General features: G+C 49.4%; 2 long non-coding RNA genes across 2 annotated transcripts in view; one reads left to right on the top strand and one right to left on the bottom strand.

Moving 5' to 3' along the window:
* Positions 1 to 7,985, bottom strand: part of LOC143787819 (uncharacterized) — a 330,573-nt gene extending 322,588 nt beyond the window's left edge. Inside the window, exon 1 of the long non-coding RNA XR_013218480.1 lies at positions 7,848 to 7,985. This is a non-coding gene — a long non-coding RNA (uncharacterized LOC143787819). The remainder of the gene's footprint in view (positions 1 to 7,847) is intronic.
* Positions 7,542 to 17,349, top strand: part of LOC143787820 (uncharacterized) — a 286,158-nt gene continuing 276,350 nt past the window's right edge. The window contains exon 1 of the long non-coding RNA XR_013218481.1: positions 7,542 to 7,755. This is a non-coding gene — a long non-coding RNA (uncharacterized LOC143787820). The remainder of the gene's footprint in view (positions 7,756 to 17,349) is intronic.

Raw genomic sequence — 17,349 nt, 5'->3', positions numbered from 1 at the left:
TCCCACCTGGGGACCACCTTCATTGGGGTTGCTTCTCGGTGTCAGGCTTGTTGAACAAGTAGCCTTTTGCTTTAAATTTTTTTTATCGTCCCATCCTTCTGATTTTTTGGAGGCCTTCTACGCATGAATTTCCTGTTCCGAAAGGAACGTTTATATAACTGGTTAGGGAACCCCAGGAAGGCTTTCTTCTTATCCCCCGCTTTCTCCAGGATATCATCTAAGGTAGGGCCGAATAGAAATTCACCCTCACAGGGTTTGGAACATAATTTGGACTTAGTTTATAGGTCCCCCGGCCAGCATTTGAGCCATAAAGCCCTTCTAGCTGTGTTTGAAAAAGCAGCTCTTGCCGCTAATCTTGCAGAGTCTATAGATGCGTCCGCTAGGAACGCCGCTGCTCCCTTCATTATCGAGATTGAATCAAATACTGATTCTCTCGGAGATCTATCCTTTAATTGTGACTGTAGATGGTCCAACCACACCATTAATGCTCTGGCAGTACATGTGGAGGCTATAGCCGGTTTTAGTCCCCCCCCCCTCCCCCCCATGCGGCTTCCCAAGCACCTTTTAGAAATACCTCAGCCTTCTAATCCATAGGGTCCTTTAGGGTCCCCATGTCTTCAAAAAGGTAAAGCAAATTTCCTCGACGCTTTTGCTATTGCGACGTCCAATTTTGGTGCTTTACTCCAGGAAGAACAGGCTGGGTCATCAAAAGGATATTTCCTTTTCGGGGTTAAGAGGACTTTTTTGTCTGGTCTTTTCCACTCTCTTTTTATTAGGGCATGTATTTTATCATTTATTGGAAACGCCCTACGTTTCCTTTGCTCCAGACCGCTAAACAAAGTATTGTGTGGTTTTTTTAGATTTGGTCTCTACTAGCCCCATGGTAGTTCTTACCGCTTTTACCAAAGCGTCCGTCTCTTCAATGGGAAAACAATTGCGACCCCCCTCCGAGGAAGAAGAGGATGATAGAGAGGAAAGCGAACTATCTGAATCACTAGAACTTGGCTCTGGGGACCTATGTTTAGATCTACGTTTCTTTTTCAATCCTTTGGCACTTTTTAACGCATCCTCTACCTGCGACTTAATTATTTGTTTTAAATCGGATGCAAATCTTGGGGACTCCTCGGAAATGGTGTTTTCTATGCATATGGCACAGAGTTTCTTTACCTATGTAGTGGGTAGTTCTACGGAGCAAATCGGGCAAACTCTGTGCCTGGTTTTCGCTGTACATTTCTTCCCCTAAGAAAAAATACAATAAAAAAACCCTTTTAGAACCTGAGCATTCACAAAGATCACTTACCCTCCTAATTTAAGGGGGATACTGGTTCTGGAGTAGGAGTAGCTTCCTTGACTTGAACCGTTACTGGTCTGCTGGATCTGCCTGAGCCTCTGCTACATTGAGATCCGGAGTTGCGACGCTGGGAAGAAGCATCGTGCTGTCGCCGCTGCTGGCGATGGTGCTGCTGCTGTTGGGGCTGGCGCTATTTCGGTGGGGTCTGCAGAGTTTCTTCTGCCGGTTGCTCTACCTCACTCATAGTGAGACCTTGCTGAGCACCGGCCATTCGCTTTTTGTCCTTTTTTATATATAGGTGGGGCGGCGCACCGCTGGGCTTTTACCCAGAGATGCTGTGCGCAGCCCCGGAAGTGACCCCTGTGCCGAGCATTCTGGGAGTACCAGAATGCTCTGCGCCCGGCCCGCTCATGCGCATTCTGTCGCCGCCATCTTTCCCTGCCAGGAGTACTGACCGGAGCACGCCTGCCGACCACGCTGGAGGAAGCGCCCGCTCCAGCCCCAGGATCCCAAGCGCCCGCCGGCGCCAACAGAGGGACCCACGGACGAGCGTGCTACCGGGTGGGAGAACCGGCGGTAAGACACCAGGTGACCGCCGTCACCTATTACCGGCTATTTCTATGCTTTCATGGGGGAGAAGCAGACTGGGTCTTTCTTCACTGCTTCTCCCCCGCTCACGCACAGGCCCGCCGACCCTGAGAACGTGGCCTTCGGGGGATTAGCCACCGTATTCGAAGCAGGGCCCCGCGCTGACAACAACCGAATCGATGGACCCCCGGCATCCCATGACGTCCACGCTGCAGGTTCCCCGTCAGGGACAGGAAACCGAACTGATGTGGGAGAGAGGTACCGCCCTTTTCACCTGTAGGTTTCCTGTCCCTGAGGGCGGATCCCCCTCTCTCCGTGGTGCCGCCATGGGTTAAGAGAAGCTTGCATGAGTCTCTCGCATTAAGTCCCGGCACTGTTGCCGGCGCTGGAGTGTGCGGTTGCATAGAAATACATGCAGCTGAACACTCAGTTCCATAGTGCCGGCCGGGACTTGATGCGAGAGACTCGTGCGAGTTTCTCACATTGAACTCACAAGTGTGACCCCGGCATTGGTCAGGTTGTCTCCACCCCCCTAGGGTAATTTACACTAAAAGATAATTGTGAATGACCATTGTGAAAATATGCTTGTTTCACAATTATCTTGCAGTGTAAACAGACCACCGATCACCCTGTGATGGAACTTTTTGAAGAGCTAAACACTGGTTCATCGGGGTAAATAATCTTTCCCGCAGCGTAAAAGATCATTGCTTTTAGTGGTCCGTAGCCCAGTGTAAGCGTTGATTACTCAGTAATGGAGGAAATGACAAGCTCCCTTTACGGGCTCGCTGACATGAGGGTATACACCAGACTAGTGCTACGAGATGTTTTAATCGGATAGAACTGTGTTATACTATGGGGCAGTGCAGATCTGTGTTTTTTTTGTCTCATAACGATTTGGTATGAGAAGACAATAGCAGCATGCGGAGAGTGGTTGCACAAATCACATTGCACTCATCCATTTAATACTATGGGTGCATGGAAAATATTGGGTTACACTTACTGAAAATGTGGCTACTAAGGTGGCTGGATAGCAGTGCAATGCAACTTACCTGCAGACTAAGGCTATGTGCACACGATGCGGATTTTTCCACGCAGAAACGCTGCAGATCCGCACTGTGATGTACAATGCTATTAAATGGGAAAAAAAAAAACCTGTGCAGATAAAATCAGCGCAGAATTGCTGCAGATTTCAAAGAAGTGTCACTTCTTTTATGCGGATCTGCAGTGTTTCTGCACCCCTCCATGATAAAAATCCGCAGTGGCAAAAACCGCTGAAAACCCGCACAAAATCCGCATCAATTCCGCACAAAAACCGCACAAAATCCACAGCTGCGGATTCTGCCAGGAGATGCAGATTTTGTGCAGAAAATTCTGCACCTCTTTTCCTACGTCCGCACATATCCTAAAGGGGCTGTCCACTACTCAACCAGTTCTCAATCCTAATGTTTCTTCCTCGTAAAACAATAACAAGGTGCCAACGCATCAGAGCTGGCTTCATTCTCGCTGCCTGTGAACAAATCACATATACCCAGACGAGGTGAAAACGCAGCGGCATTGACTGCCGCCGGATGTGTGATTAGTGTGAAAGTGACGAATATGAAGCCGGCGCTGACTGGCCGCAGGGATTGTGTGACCCAACACGATCCCCGGTGGAAAGCCTGTGCAGACACCACAACAGCGCTGGCACTGAACGGGAGCGTTATTATTGTACAACTAGATGTATGTATGTATGTATGTATGTATGTATGTATGTATGTATGTATGTATGTATGTATGTATGTATGTATGTATGTATCAGCCACATAGTATATAGGAGCCATGTAGTATATAGCAGACAAATACTACGCGGGCTGTGCTATATACTATGTGGCTGCTATATACATACATACATATTGTAGAATACCCGATGCGTTAATACAGCCCACGCAGTATATAACAGTGGCCACGCAGTATATAACACAGCCCAAACAGTATATAACACAGCTCACGCAGTACATAGCAGCCACGCAGTATATAACACAGGCGACGTAGTATATAACACAGGCCACGCAATATATAACACATGCCACGCAGTATATAACACAGCCCAAACAGTATATAACATAGCCCACATAGTATATAGCACAGCCCATGCAGTATATAGCAGCCATGTAGATTATTATTATTTTTTATTGTTATAGCGCCATTTATTCCATGGCGCTTTACATGTAAGGAGGGGTATACATAAAAACAAGTACAATAATCTTAAACAATACAAGTCATAACTGGTACAGGAGGAGAGAGGACCCTGCCCGTGAAGGCTCACAATCTATAAGGGATGGGTGAGAATACAGTAGGTGAGGATAGAGCTGGTCATGCAGCGGTTTGGTCGATCGGTGGTTACAGCAGGTTGTAGGCTTGTCAGAAGAGGTAGGTCTTCAGGCTCTTTTTGAAGGTTTCGATGGTAGGCGAGAGTCTGATGTGTTGTGGTAGAGAGTTCCAGAGTAGGGGTGATACGCGAGAGAAATCTTGTACACGATTGTGGGAAGAGGAGATAAGAGGGGAGTAGAGAAGGAGATCTTGTAAGGATCGGAGGTTGCGTGTAGGTAAGTACCGGGAGACGAGGTCACAGATGTATGGAGGAGACAGGTTGTGGATGGCTTTGTACGTCATGGTTAGGGTTTTTTACTGGAGTCTCTGGGCAATGGGGAGCCAGTGAAGGGATTGACAGAGGGGAGAAGCTGGGGAATAGTGAGGGGACAGGTGGATTAGTCGGGCAGCAGAGTTTAGATAAGATTGGAGGGGTGCGAGAGTGTTGGAGGGGAGGCTACAGAGCAGGAGGTTGCAGTAGTCAAGGCGAGAGATGATGAGGGCATGGATTAAGGTTTTTGCAGATTCTTGGTTGAGGAATGTACGGATTCGTGAAATATTTTTGAGTTGAAGTCGGCAGGAAGTGGAAAGGGCTTGGATATGTGGTTTGAAGGAGAAATCAGCGTCAAGGATTACCCCGAGGCAGCGAGCTTATGAGACTGGGGAGAGTGGGCAGCCATTTACTGTAATGGATAGGTTCGTTGGGGGGGGTCGCGTGAGATGGGGGAAAGATGATGAATTCTGTTTTGTCCATGTTAAGTTTCAGAAATCTAGCAGAGAAGAAGGATGAAATAGCGGATAGACATTGAGGGATTCTGGTTAGAAGGGAGGTGATATCTGGTCCAGAGATGTAGATCTGTGTGTCATCAGCATAGAGGTGATACTGAAAGCCATGAGATTCTATGAGCTGTCCCAGGCCAAAGGTGTAAATGGAGAAGAGCAGGGGCCCTAGGACTGAATCTTGTGGGACTCCGACAGATAGGGGGCTACGTGAGGAGGTGGTGCGTGAGTGGGAGACACTGAATGTCAGGTATGATGAGATCCAGGATAGGGCCAAGTAAGTCTGTGATGCCAAGGGATGAGAGGGTCTGTAATAAGGAATGGTCCACTGTGTCAAAGGCAGCAGACAGGTCGAGGAGGAGGAGAACAGAGTAGTGTCGCTTGCTCTTGGCGGTTAAGAGGTCATTGGTGACCTTAGTTATGGCAGTTTCAGTGGAATGGTGTGACTGGAAGCCAGATTGTAAGCGGTCTAAGAGGGAGCAAGAAGAGAGATGGGAGGACAGTTCAAGGTAGACGTGTTGTTCCAGTAGTTTGGAGGCATAGGGGAGAAGTGATATAGGGCGATAGCTAGATACAGAGGATGGGTCAAGAGAAGGCTTTTTGAGGAATGGTGTGATGGAGGCATGTTTAAAGCTTGAGGGGAAAACACCAGTTGTTAGTGATAGGTTGAAGAGATGGGTTAGGGTTGGGATGAAGACTGTGGTGAGGTTTGGGATGAAGTGGGATGGGAGCGGGTCAAATGCACAGGTGGTGAGATGCGATCTTGAGAGTAGAGTGGAGAGTTGATCTTCTGTAATGGTGGAGAAGTTGGTTTTGGAGGTGGAGGGCTGGGGGTTGTTGACCGAAACTGTCTGTGATGTTATCAATCTTCTGCTTGAAAAATTAGGCAAAGTCTTCAGCTGAGATAAGTGGGGAGGGACGAGGTGCTGGGGGACGGAGGAGAGAATTGAAGGTGTTGAATAACTGTTTAGGGTTGTGAGACATGGAGGATATGAGAGATGAGAAGTAGGTTTGTTTAGCTGTGGTGAGTGTAGTCTTGAAAGTACTGAGGGACTGTTTGAATGCGATGAAGTGTTCGTTGGAGTGGGATCTTTTCCATCTGCGCTCAGCAGCCCTGGAAGCTCGCCTCAGTTCTTTGGTCAGGCTGGTGTGCCAGGGCTGTCTGTTGATTTTGCGAGCTTTGGTATGTGTAAGTGGGGCAGCAGATTCCAAAGCTACAGCTATTGTGGTGTTATATAGAGCGGCAGCGTCATCCGCATTGTGTAAGGAACTTATATCTGTGAGAGGGAGGAGGGATTCAGAGAATGAAAATGAATGTAGGTCAAGATGTTTAAGATTTCTGCGAGGGTGTGAAAGTTTGTGGGGTGGGGATTGTAGACATGGAGTGGAGAGGGAAGAGAATGTGAGAAGGTTGTGGTCAGAGACGCTGCCCACGCAGTATATAACACAGCCCTCATAGTATTTAGCAGTGTGGGCACCATATCCCTGTTAAAAAAAATAATTAAAATAAATAATAGTTATATACTCACCCGCCGGGATCCAGCGAAGCTCTGGTGATGGGTGCGCGGCTGCCGCCATGTTCCGTTCCCAGAGATGCATTGCGAAATTACCCAGAAGACTGAGCGGTCTCGCGAGACTGCTCAGTCTTCTGGGTAATTTCGCAATGCATCTCTGGGAACGGAACATGGCGGCAGGCGCGAGCGCATCGTCCGACGACGGAAGGTGAGAATAGCAGGTTGTTTTTTTAATTATTTTTAACATCTTTTTACTATTGATGCTGCATAGGCAGCATCAATAGTAAAAAGTTGGGGACACACAGGGTTAATAGCAGCGGTAACAGTGCGTTACCCGCGCCATAATGCGGTCCGTTACCACTGGCATTAACCCTGTGTGAGTGGTGACCGGAGGGGAGTATGGAGCGGGAGCCGGGCACTGACTGCAGGGGAGTAGGGAGGGACTAATCAGACTGTGCCCGTCGCTGATTGGTCGCGGCAGCCACTACAGGCAGCTGGCGAGACCAATCAGCGACGCAGGATTTCCATGACAGAAGTTGCAGACAGAAAGACGGAAGTACCCCTTAGACAATTATGTATATAGAAGATAGGGGACCATAGATTGTGAAAGGGTAGTGTCTGAGTAGTTGGCAATCCCTTTAATAGCATTTTTCTGACAGTTTCTATTTAATCAATGTATGTCAATATATAGCGTTTATTGCTGGCACAGTAATAGCAGGATAAGGAGCTAAAATCAGAGATTGAAGCCGAAATGCTCATGTGAATAAAGGGCCCCAACCAACACCTCAATAAGGCCGGGATCACACATACGCGAGATACGGCCGAGTGTAGCAGGTGAAAACCCAGCTCTGGCGCCGGCACTCCGGAGCGGAGCGTGAAGCTCCATGTATTGCTCTGCGGCTGTACGGCACGCTGTGCTCCGGAGTGCCGGCGCCAGAGCTGGGTTTTCACCTGCTACACTCGGCCGTATCTCGCGTATGTGTGATCCCGGCCTAACTGTGAATCTCACATGACGAGCTCTTACGTCACCACCCAAGCTTCACAGTCAGCTCCAGCCAGAAGACGTTTGGACTCAAAACTGGGGCTACAAACAGTCCGTGACCAGTTTGGTCATTCGTGGAGGCAGACGGCTGGTCCCCCTCCCCAGAGACTTCTCTAGAAGCAGAAGTGTGGCTGCGCTGCTGGGAGTCCTCCAACGGAGGGAGGCGCTGTGAGCAGCGAACATTACCGCAGGTAACCATGCACCGTAACACAATGTGACTAGCGCCTGGTTAGTTCGCTCATCCGGTGTCAGCACTAGACCAGTAGCAATGTAAAGAGCTTACTTTATCCGGCTTGGCGTAAACGGCGCCGGTGCTTGAGGTTACTGCAGTGCGGCCAGGAGGACTGCCTTTTATAGTTTTCCACCCATCCAGAAACCGTCTAGCGCCAGCAACAATGCTAAACGTGGAAATCCTAGCGCAGCCAATGCCAGCCATGGTCCGAAAAGCAGGGGAAAATAAATGCCACAAGATATCGAAGTGAGGGCAACACCCAGTATTTGACAGGAGGGGTGGGGTTAACGCTGGGTAGTGTCTAAAATAGATTTGCTCCTGTGAGGGGATGATGTCACAGCCAGGCCTGTCCTCCTCGATCCGGATTCGGAACTAAGCAAGCAGCTTTGTGCTGAGGCGCATGCGTCTAGAATAGCGCTGCTCTGTAAGGGCCTCTTTCCAGTAACTCCACTCTTGATATCTCACTAGTGAAGTGACTAGAAATGGAGAGGATGTAGAGAGGACCTCGCCGTAGCTACTCCAAGCTAGACAGTTCAGTGCTGATTGGCAGTCCAGCTCTTTTTGGTGATCCGGCTCTCGCGGCACACAAAACGGCTCTTTTTTTAAATAGAAATACGTTTTACACTCTCATCGTTGACATTATACACCTGTATGAGTTGCTGTTTTGAGGGGGGTAATGAGGCGCAGGAATAAATAGTTTCACAGGAGCTTTTTTTTCCCTTGAATAGGAATAAGGCTATGTGCACACGTGGATTTCCTGCGGATCCGCAGCGTTTTTTACCGTGCAGAAACGCTGCAGATCCGCAAGTGATTTACAGTACAATGTAAATCAATGAGAAAAAAAAAAACGCTGTGCTAATCGTGCGGAAAATTCTGTGCGGAAATGCTGCGGATTAAAAGTCCGCATGTCACTTTTTTTTTGCGGATCTGCAGTGTTTTTGTACCCATTCCATTATAGAAATCCGCAGGGGTAAAAAACGCAATAGGTCCGCAGCAAATCCGCACAAAAAACGCAACAAATCCGCACCGGTGTTTTCTGCTAAGAGATGCGGAATCCGTACAAAAAATTCCTTGGGCTGATCCGCAACGTGGACACATAGCCTTAGGCTACTTTCACATTAGCGTCGTGCACTGCACGTTGCAATGCGACATTGCGGCGCACCGACACATACTGTGGAAGCGCCGCACAACGGGGGCAGCGGATGCTGTTTTTCAACGCATCCGCTGCCCCATTGTGAGGTGCGGGGAGGAGGGGGCAGAGTTCCGGCCGTGCATGCGCGGTCGGAAGTGCTGGACACGATGCACCAAAAAACGTTACATGCAACGTTTTTTGGTGGCGACGGTCCGACGCAACCATCGCACGCTTGTTGCGACGTGTGGCAATGCGTCGCACTGCGTCGCTAATGCAAGTCAATGGAGAAAAAACGCATCCTGCAAGCACTTTTGCAGGATGCATTTTTTCTATAAAACTACGCATAGCGACGTGCAGTGCACGACGCTAGTGTGAAAGTAGCCTAAGTCATGCACACAAATAATACATACACACCAGTTATATAGATACATGGATGTCATGGCTTTTAATGCTTGCTTTTTTTTATTTAGTTATATATTTTTTTTATATAATATAAACATCAAAAATTGTAAATTAATTTTTTTTTTACATATTCCCATATGACCATCAAATTCTGCAAAATTCAGCTTTTTTCTGTTTAATAAAACGTGCATTTCCTAATAATTTATTTTAACAGCTCTGATTGTTCGGCTTTTGCAGAATATGACTTTTCCCGTATGCCCACCAGTTCGGGCTTCACCACCAACAATTTGAAAAGTGGGCAGATCTTCATGGGAAGAGGCATCACAGCTGACTGTCATAATTTACAACACAATTGTGACGTAAATCATGACAGAAATGGGAGGACGATGACACTTTTATGATGTCATTTATGATGATTCTGTCAGCTGCACTCCAACATGGTCATTCCCCTCCCTGCAAAACTCCGCCCAATCAAAGTGGTCGTGCTGGCCAAGACTTATGTACAGACGGGAAAATCAAATTCTATCAAAACTGAACAATCAGTGTTGTGTAATGTTTTATATTAAGAAACGCGATAGTGAAATGTATATTTTATTAATTGCAAAAAAAATTAAAAAATTGCACAAAGTGTCACAACTTTTTCCTGTTAACCCTTCTTTAAGACTGCCGTGTAAAACGCCAGTGTTCATGAATTGGACCATAATCTTGTGTTACTGTCTCCCCAGAAATAATGAAACTCCCTGCAGCATTCTAGCTGCCTTTCTCCAGAGATGCTTAGATTGGAGTTGCTGCACTCAGATTCATAATTTCTGTGCACTCAGACGTCCTCTGTACAGCAACTCCATTCTAGCTGCATCACTGCAGAGATGAGAAGATCGGAGTTGCTGCACATAAGTTCCTGATTTCTGTGCCACAGTACTATTTATAAGGACTTCCTTCCTATAGCAACTCCATTCTAGCTGTCTCATTACGGGTATGTGCACACGTTGCGGATTTTGATGCGTTTCCGCAGCGTTTTTGGACACACGGAATTGCCTCAAATCCGCAGTGCGCTGTGCACACAATGTTAATCAATGGGAAATACAAAAACCCTGTGTACATGCTGCCAAAATTAACACACTTAATCGCAGCTTTTTATTTTCCGCAGCATGTCAATTCTTTTTGCGGATCTGCAGCGCTTCTGCACCTTTTGACTTCCATTTTGTCAGGCCAATCCGCAGCAAACCCGCAGATGTAAAAAAGATCTTCAGATTTGCTGCGGATGAAAACCTGCAGATCGGGAGGGGGAAAGAGTGTGTGGGCGGAGACTGTGTGTACGGAGAAGATGTGTGTGTCTGCGGGGCTGTGACGTGGTCTGCGGGCTGTGCAGGGGTCTGCGGGGCTGTGTGTGTGTGTGTGCGTGTGGGGCTGTATGTGTGTGCGTGCAGGGCTGTATGTGTGTGCGTGCGGGTCTGTGTGTAGGCAGGCATCGTCCGATGGGACTACTAGTCCCATCTGGCTATGCCTGCTACAGTGACAGCTAGCCAGATGATGGAATAGTATAGTCCCATCGTCCGGCTACTGTGTTCAAGTGTAAAAAAAAACAAAAAAACACATACACACATATAGACATACAGTACATACAGTACATACCACACAGCTAATCCCTGAAGCCCTCGATCACCTGGAAAAATATAAAAATAATAAACCAACAATATACTCCCTGATCCGCAGTAATCTATGTAATAATGAGTGTCACATGACGATCTCCCATGGAGAGCGGTCACATCAGCAGATGTGACCGCTCTCCAGGGGCACCGGCGATACAATGACGGAAAGTATCCTTCCGCACTGTATCCCACCGCCGCTGTGAGTACAGTATAGTTCATACTGTCACTTGCTGCACAGCTGCATGGGAAAAATTCTCATGTAGCACTGCCGTAAATTGAGAGCAATGAACTCACTGAGCCCTCAGTGATAACACTGCAGGAGCTATTGTCTCCTGTCAGTGTGTCACTGGAGGCCTAGAGAGCAGTGACAACACCTGATGTCACTGTTCTATAGGGGAGATCATCGTCGGACACTTGTTATTAATTGGACTGCTTCGGACAGGGAGTATACGGTTGGTATATTATTTTTTATTTTTTGCAGGTGATCGATGGTGGTTGTGAGTATGGTAAAATTAAGAATGTTAAAATACTTTTTTCTGGCTGTGTATGTTTTTAACTCTTTCACTACTATAGGATTAGTAATTGTGATGCAGTGACCCCTGTAACAGGGAGGGGGCGCTGCATGTTCTCCCCAGTATATGCGCGGAGGCATATTGAGGCTGTGAGAGTGCATGGCAGTTGCATGCATGGATGTGATAATAAGACAAAGTCCGGCATTGTGGGGAATGGCCGATATGTGTGTCGCAGAGGAGGAGACTCTGCGCTGCCAGCCTGAAGCGATGTGGTGTTCTGGGACCTATAGTTCCACAAGTGTTGTATAATAGTCATGGGAGGCTGGCAGGGCTAGTTATGTGAGATGGGTGGGACAAACTAGCCACACACCCACACTCCCACCCAGGGGAGTGGTTACGGGTATGTAATGTGACCAGGGTGTGGGTCACATGGTCTGAGTGTGTAGACCTGTATGGTACAGGTGCAAGGTCCTGATAGAAACCTCTGTGTTAGGCGTGCTAGCCCTGAAGAGCACGTGGTGGGACTTTGCTACTGGTGGCCTGGGTATTGGACGGTCCCAGCCGAGGATGGACTTCCTGAATAGTACCCGGACTGGCCACCTGTGTGATCCTGAGTAACCTGGGTGTTGGGAGGTCCTGGGAGTAGGACCGGATCCCTGAACAGCACGAGGTGAGGACAGGGATCTGCAGAGCCAATGACAGCTACGGTGTGAGGAAGCTACAGTCCTTCGGTGGGTCAGGACTGACTAATGTGTGCCGACCAGGCAAGTTGGTGATCCCCATGAGGCAGCTTTCCCAAGAGAGAGGACTGACAAGGAGTCAGCAGGTGGAGCAGGAGCTCCCGTAAGGTACCTCAATAGACTCTTGGTGCTTATGATGTTCCATGAACTGTGTGGTAACCCACGGCAACTGGACAGAAGAGGACCAGCGTGTTTAGTTGCCGCAGACTTAATGTGATGTCCTGATGGAATGTGTAATGGACTGTTCATGCGGTTTATGCTGTATAAAATAAACCGTATGGACTGTTTTGTTTGGAAAATTCATGCCCGTGTGCTTGAATCCCGTGCCAAGCGAGTAATCCCCTACCCGTTAGTGAGTGCAATCTTACATATGGTGGAGAATGCGGGCAACGGTTCAGGAGGCACGTTCAGAGTTGTTTGCTGTGGCTCGGCGGGGCCACCAAGCTTTTGTCTGGCTGTAACTCGGCGGGGTTACGAAGCTGACAAGCATCTTGCTGTGGATCGGCGGGTCCACGAAGGTGACAAGCGGCTTGCTGTAGATTGGTAGGTCCTTGAAGTCTGCGGTAGAACCTTGTGGAGTGTAGCCGCGGTTGCAGCAAGAGGTTCCGCAGCAGCCGGAGCTGCAGTAGCAGCGGTTTGTGGTCGGCAGCCGGAGGTGCCGGATGTATGTGACTGCAGCGGCAGCTGTGGCAGTACCAGCAGGAGCTGGTGAAGTGACATAAAATAAATAAATGTTTTTTTTTCAAGATCATGCAGACTCTTAAAGGGCCAGTGCAAGCCCAGGGACATAGTGTGTGTGTACTGTGCGAACTGGTGCTTAAAAGTACCGTGGGAGTCCACGAGGTGTACCCCAGGGAAGGGGTGGTGTCCATAAAAGTGAGCGGTGACCCAAACAGGGATGGTTGCCCAAAAGGGGGCGAAGTCCCAAAAGGGGGCGGTAACCTAAATGGGGTAGTAGCCCAAAAAGGGGTGGAATCCCAAAAAAAGGCTGTAACCAGAACAGGGGTGGTGTCAAAAACCGGAGCACTTGCCCAAAAGGGGGCAGAGCCAAAAAAAGGGGTGGCAATCAGTGAGGCGTCATGACTGTGTCCTTTTTGGCTGGATGGTGCGGGGGTTGATAGACCCGGGGAGGGAAGCGTCTTTGCTGAGGACCCTTCCAGGAAGTTCTGTGTCACCTGGGACAAAGGCGAAAGTAAGTGGCATAGGTGGGGACACTAAAGGTCTTCAGGTAGCCACTCTACATTGTCGCAGCCGATGTTTCCACATACCATGAGGTGGCTGTAGTCCCGAACTTGCCGTGTCCTACGGTAATAGGACAAGATTTGGAAGCACTGTGGGACTGGTGGAAAAAGGGTGAAGTGTTTGTGGATATTATGTGTATGGGAGGTAGTAATGTTGAGAATGCGCCCCCTAGAGTTGACAGTCCTATGGTGGGCATGACCAAGGAAAATGGTGAACGGGCCCAACTTAGTGACACGACGTTGGCAGAAACACCTCCCAAAACTGAAGGGTCAGGTATATGGGTGACCAGAGGAAAAGGTGCGTCTACCGAACTTACTGACCTGACGTCACCTGAAGTGTGCGACAATATGACTGGAAATGATCTGGTAGATAAGGATGTGGTGGTTAAACAGAGTGGAGCTGACACCCAGTTAGAGTGTGACTTGTGGGTTCGCCATATTGTGGGGTATGACACAGAATACGAGGGTGATTGTGACTTTGAGGAAGTAGGGGAGTACAGTAAAGAAGAGCCCCACAAGAATGGCAAATCCTTTGGTTGCCAGAGACGAAAAGGGTGCAAAGAGGTGGTACCAGTTGCACCTTGTGAAGAAGGGGAGGAGGCCACCAAGGGAGTGGGGCCTGAAGTGGATACCCGGTTGAAGCAAGAGGAGCTTCGGAGACAGGCTGCTGAGTGCCGTGTGGGTGCCTTGGAGAAAGGTGGCAGAGCTCAGAGGTCACCTGTCAAAGTGGCAAATTGTGACCAAGGCCCTAAAGGAAGACATGGAAGTGCTCAGAGAAGCACTAAAAGGCCCTCTACAAGAGAAAGAGGTGGTGTACGCAGACTTACCATGCCAGTACCAGAGTGGTAACGAGGTGAAGCTGCTAATGCCCAACTTGACCAGGGGTCTGGAAGAGGGTAAAGCTGAAGAAGTGTGCGCTAAGAGCAGAGCAAGACGGTCACCCAGTGGTGGCAGAGGTCTTGATGAAAAGGGTCGTGGCAAAGCAGGAGCCATCTTTCCTTGAGAGTGAGACCCCGCTTTTCAAGAGCATAATAGAAGTACCCGAAGACATGCAAGAAGTATGTGCCAGTAAGGGTGTGCATGAGGCCTTTAGAAAGGCAATAGAGGTGTGTAGTGTGCACTTGGTGCCTGAGACTCAACAATTGGTCATACTGTCGACTAAGGAAGTCACAGTGAAGCGGGTGGCTGTCCTGAGGGATATGCACCTACACTGCCTCCGTACAAAACAAGAGGATAATTTTGAAGAATAATGAAGCCGACGTTTGGAGCGTGAAAGGAAAGCTCAAAGTCGGCTGGGCTTAGTGGAAGACACAGTCCAAGTACCCAAAGTTCTGGTGGCGAAAGTCATTGGGAGACTTGGGAGAGTGATGCAGGAGATGGTGGATAAATCCGGTGTGAAGAGAGTGAGGATACCGGCTGATGACGAGGTCCAGGTCATGGGTGAAGATGGTATGGTTCCATTCCTTGTTGTCGGGTCCAGAGACAGTCTTGAGAATATCCGCATGCTCCTGGAATATCGCATGGCATACCTAAGAGAGGTAGAGCAGCTGACACTTGAGAGACTGCAAGTTAATAAACAGCTGCCAGAAAGGCGAAGAAGATGGCGGCCACTTTTGACACGAAATGTGGACAAACAAAGGGGTGGAAGTACCCAGTCTGATGAAAGAAGTAGTGTCGCCTCAGCTAACTCAGGGCTGAGTGACATAGGTGGGAGACCTTATAGCAAAAATAGTGACAAAGGGTCAAACTCTGACTAGACAGTAGCCTTGACTGTAAGTGGGTCTCATGACCGCACCGACCGTGGGTGGCAGCCATGGAGAGAAAGGTTGGGTAAAGGGCCATACTGGAAAAATGGCGTGACCAAAGGTCTGTTGACACAAACAGATGGTGGCTTGAGGGCCAAAACTCAAGACGTACACGTTGACTGCTGGGGGCAGGAAAACCTTAACAAAGGTGTGATGATGAGGGATGCTGAAACCCGACTGAGAGGGCTCTCTCGACTTGTAGGGCAAGGTGACTTGGGTACCCAGTCTCGAGGCCCCTGGGGTAAGACAAATGTTCAACCCCACAAGGTTGAACAGAGGGGGGGATATGTGATGCAGTGACCCCTGTAACAGGGAGGGGGCGCTGCATGGTCTCCCCAGTATACGCACGGAGGCGCACGGAGGCGTATTGAGGCTGTGAGAGTGCATGGCAGTTGCATGCATGGATGTGATAATAAGACAAAGTCCGGCATTGTGGGGAATGGCCGATATGTGTGTCGCAGAGGAGACAATGCGCTGCCAGCCTGAAGCGATGTGGTGTTCTGGGACCTATAGTTCCACAAGTGTTGTATAATAGTCATGGGAGGCTGGCAGGGCTAGTTATGTGAGATGAGCAGGACAAACTAGCCACACACATCCACACTCCCACCCAGGGGAGTGGTTACGGATATGTCATTTGACCAGGGTGTGGGTCACATGGTCTGAGTGTGTAGACCTGTATGGTACAGGTGCAAGGTCCTGATTGAAACCTCTGTGTTGGGTGTGCTAGCCCTGAAGAGCACGTGGTGGGACTTTGCTACTGGTGGCCTGGGTATTGGACGGTCCCAGCCGGGAAAGGACGTCCTGAATAGTACCCGGACTGGCCACCTGTGTGATCCTGAGTAACCTGGGTGTTGGGAGGTCCTGGGAGTAGGACCAGATCCCTGAACAGCACGAGGTGAGGACAGGGATCTGCAGAGCCAGTGACAGCTACGATGTGGGGAAGCTACAGTCATTCGGTGGGTCAGGACTGACTAATGTGTGCCGACCAGGCAAGTTGGTGATCCCCGTGAGGCAGCTTTCCCAAGAGAGAGGACTGACAAGGAGTCAGCAGGTGGAGCAGGAGCTCCCGTAAGGTACCTCAATAGACTGTTGGTGCTTATGATGTTCCATGAACTGTGTGGTAACCCACGGCAACTGGTCACAAGAGGACCAGTGTGTTTAGTTGCCGCAGACTTAATGTGATGTCCTGATGGAATGTGTAATCTGTGATGCTGTAAGAATCAGGCTGCACTCAGATGTCATCCGAGTGCAGTCCCATTGGAGAGAGTGGATTCTAACAGGGACAACGGAGAGTGGACCCACTGGACCGTGACGACGAACCCCTCTCGGATGAGCTGACCAGGTGGACCGCCCCCTATACAGGGAGCGTTAGGGGCAGGCCCGTGAGGGACTATCGCCACGGAAGCTGGAGGGTCGACTGAGATAAGAAGGGTAAACTGCAGGAACACAGGGACCGAAGGAAACAGCGGAGGAAACAGAGGGAATGGCAAGGAACTACTGAGACGAGGGAGAAGATGGGAATACTACAGAGACACGGAGGCTGACGAGACAATATGGAGACACAGAGGCTGACGGGAGCAAGGGAATGGTAAAGGAGCCGGGCAGGTACCGCAGAGAAACAGGAACTGAAGGAACAAAGCAGGAACACAGGAAAATCAGGCTGGTACTGCAGAGGAAGGAGGAGTCCCAAGGTCAGAAAGCTAGGAATGCACAGAGACCACAGGTGACCAGAAGCACTTGTAAACACAAATGATCATCAGGCACAGAGGAGCAGCAGGAAGCAGCTTATATACCAGCGTGAGAGCTACTTCCGGGTTACAGTCCTCCAGGATGACGGAGAGGACAGGAAGGAGTGCCAACAGAGGAATCAGATGTGCGCACGCGCAGAGCTGAATGCGCCGCGCACGCGCACCCGGCGAGCTGCAGAAGCCGGGGGCGAGCGCTGCATGACAGTACCCCCGTCTTTACGCCCCTCCTTTTTAAGACTTGAAGGAAACCGGGACAAAATGCGAGGGGCCTGAATGTTCTCACGAGGCTCCCAGGACCTCTCCTCAGGACCAAAACCTTTCCAG

This window comes from Ranitomeya variabilis, chromosome 8 (genome assembly GCF_051348905.1).
Source record: "Ranitomeya variabilis isolate aRanVar5 chromosome 8, aRanVar5.hap1, whole genome shotgun sequence".
NCBI classification, from domain to species: domain Eukaryota; kingdom Metazoa; phylum Chordata; class Amphibia; order Anura; family Dendrobatidae; genus Ranitomeya; species Ranitomeya variabilis.
Note: the sequence above shows the minus strand (reverse complement) of the source record. Positions and strands in the feature narration are given on the sequence as shown.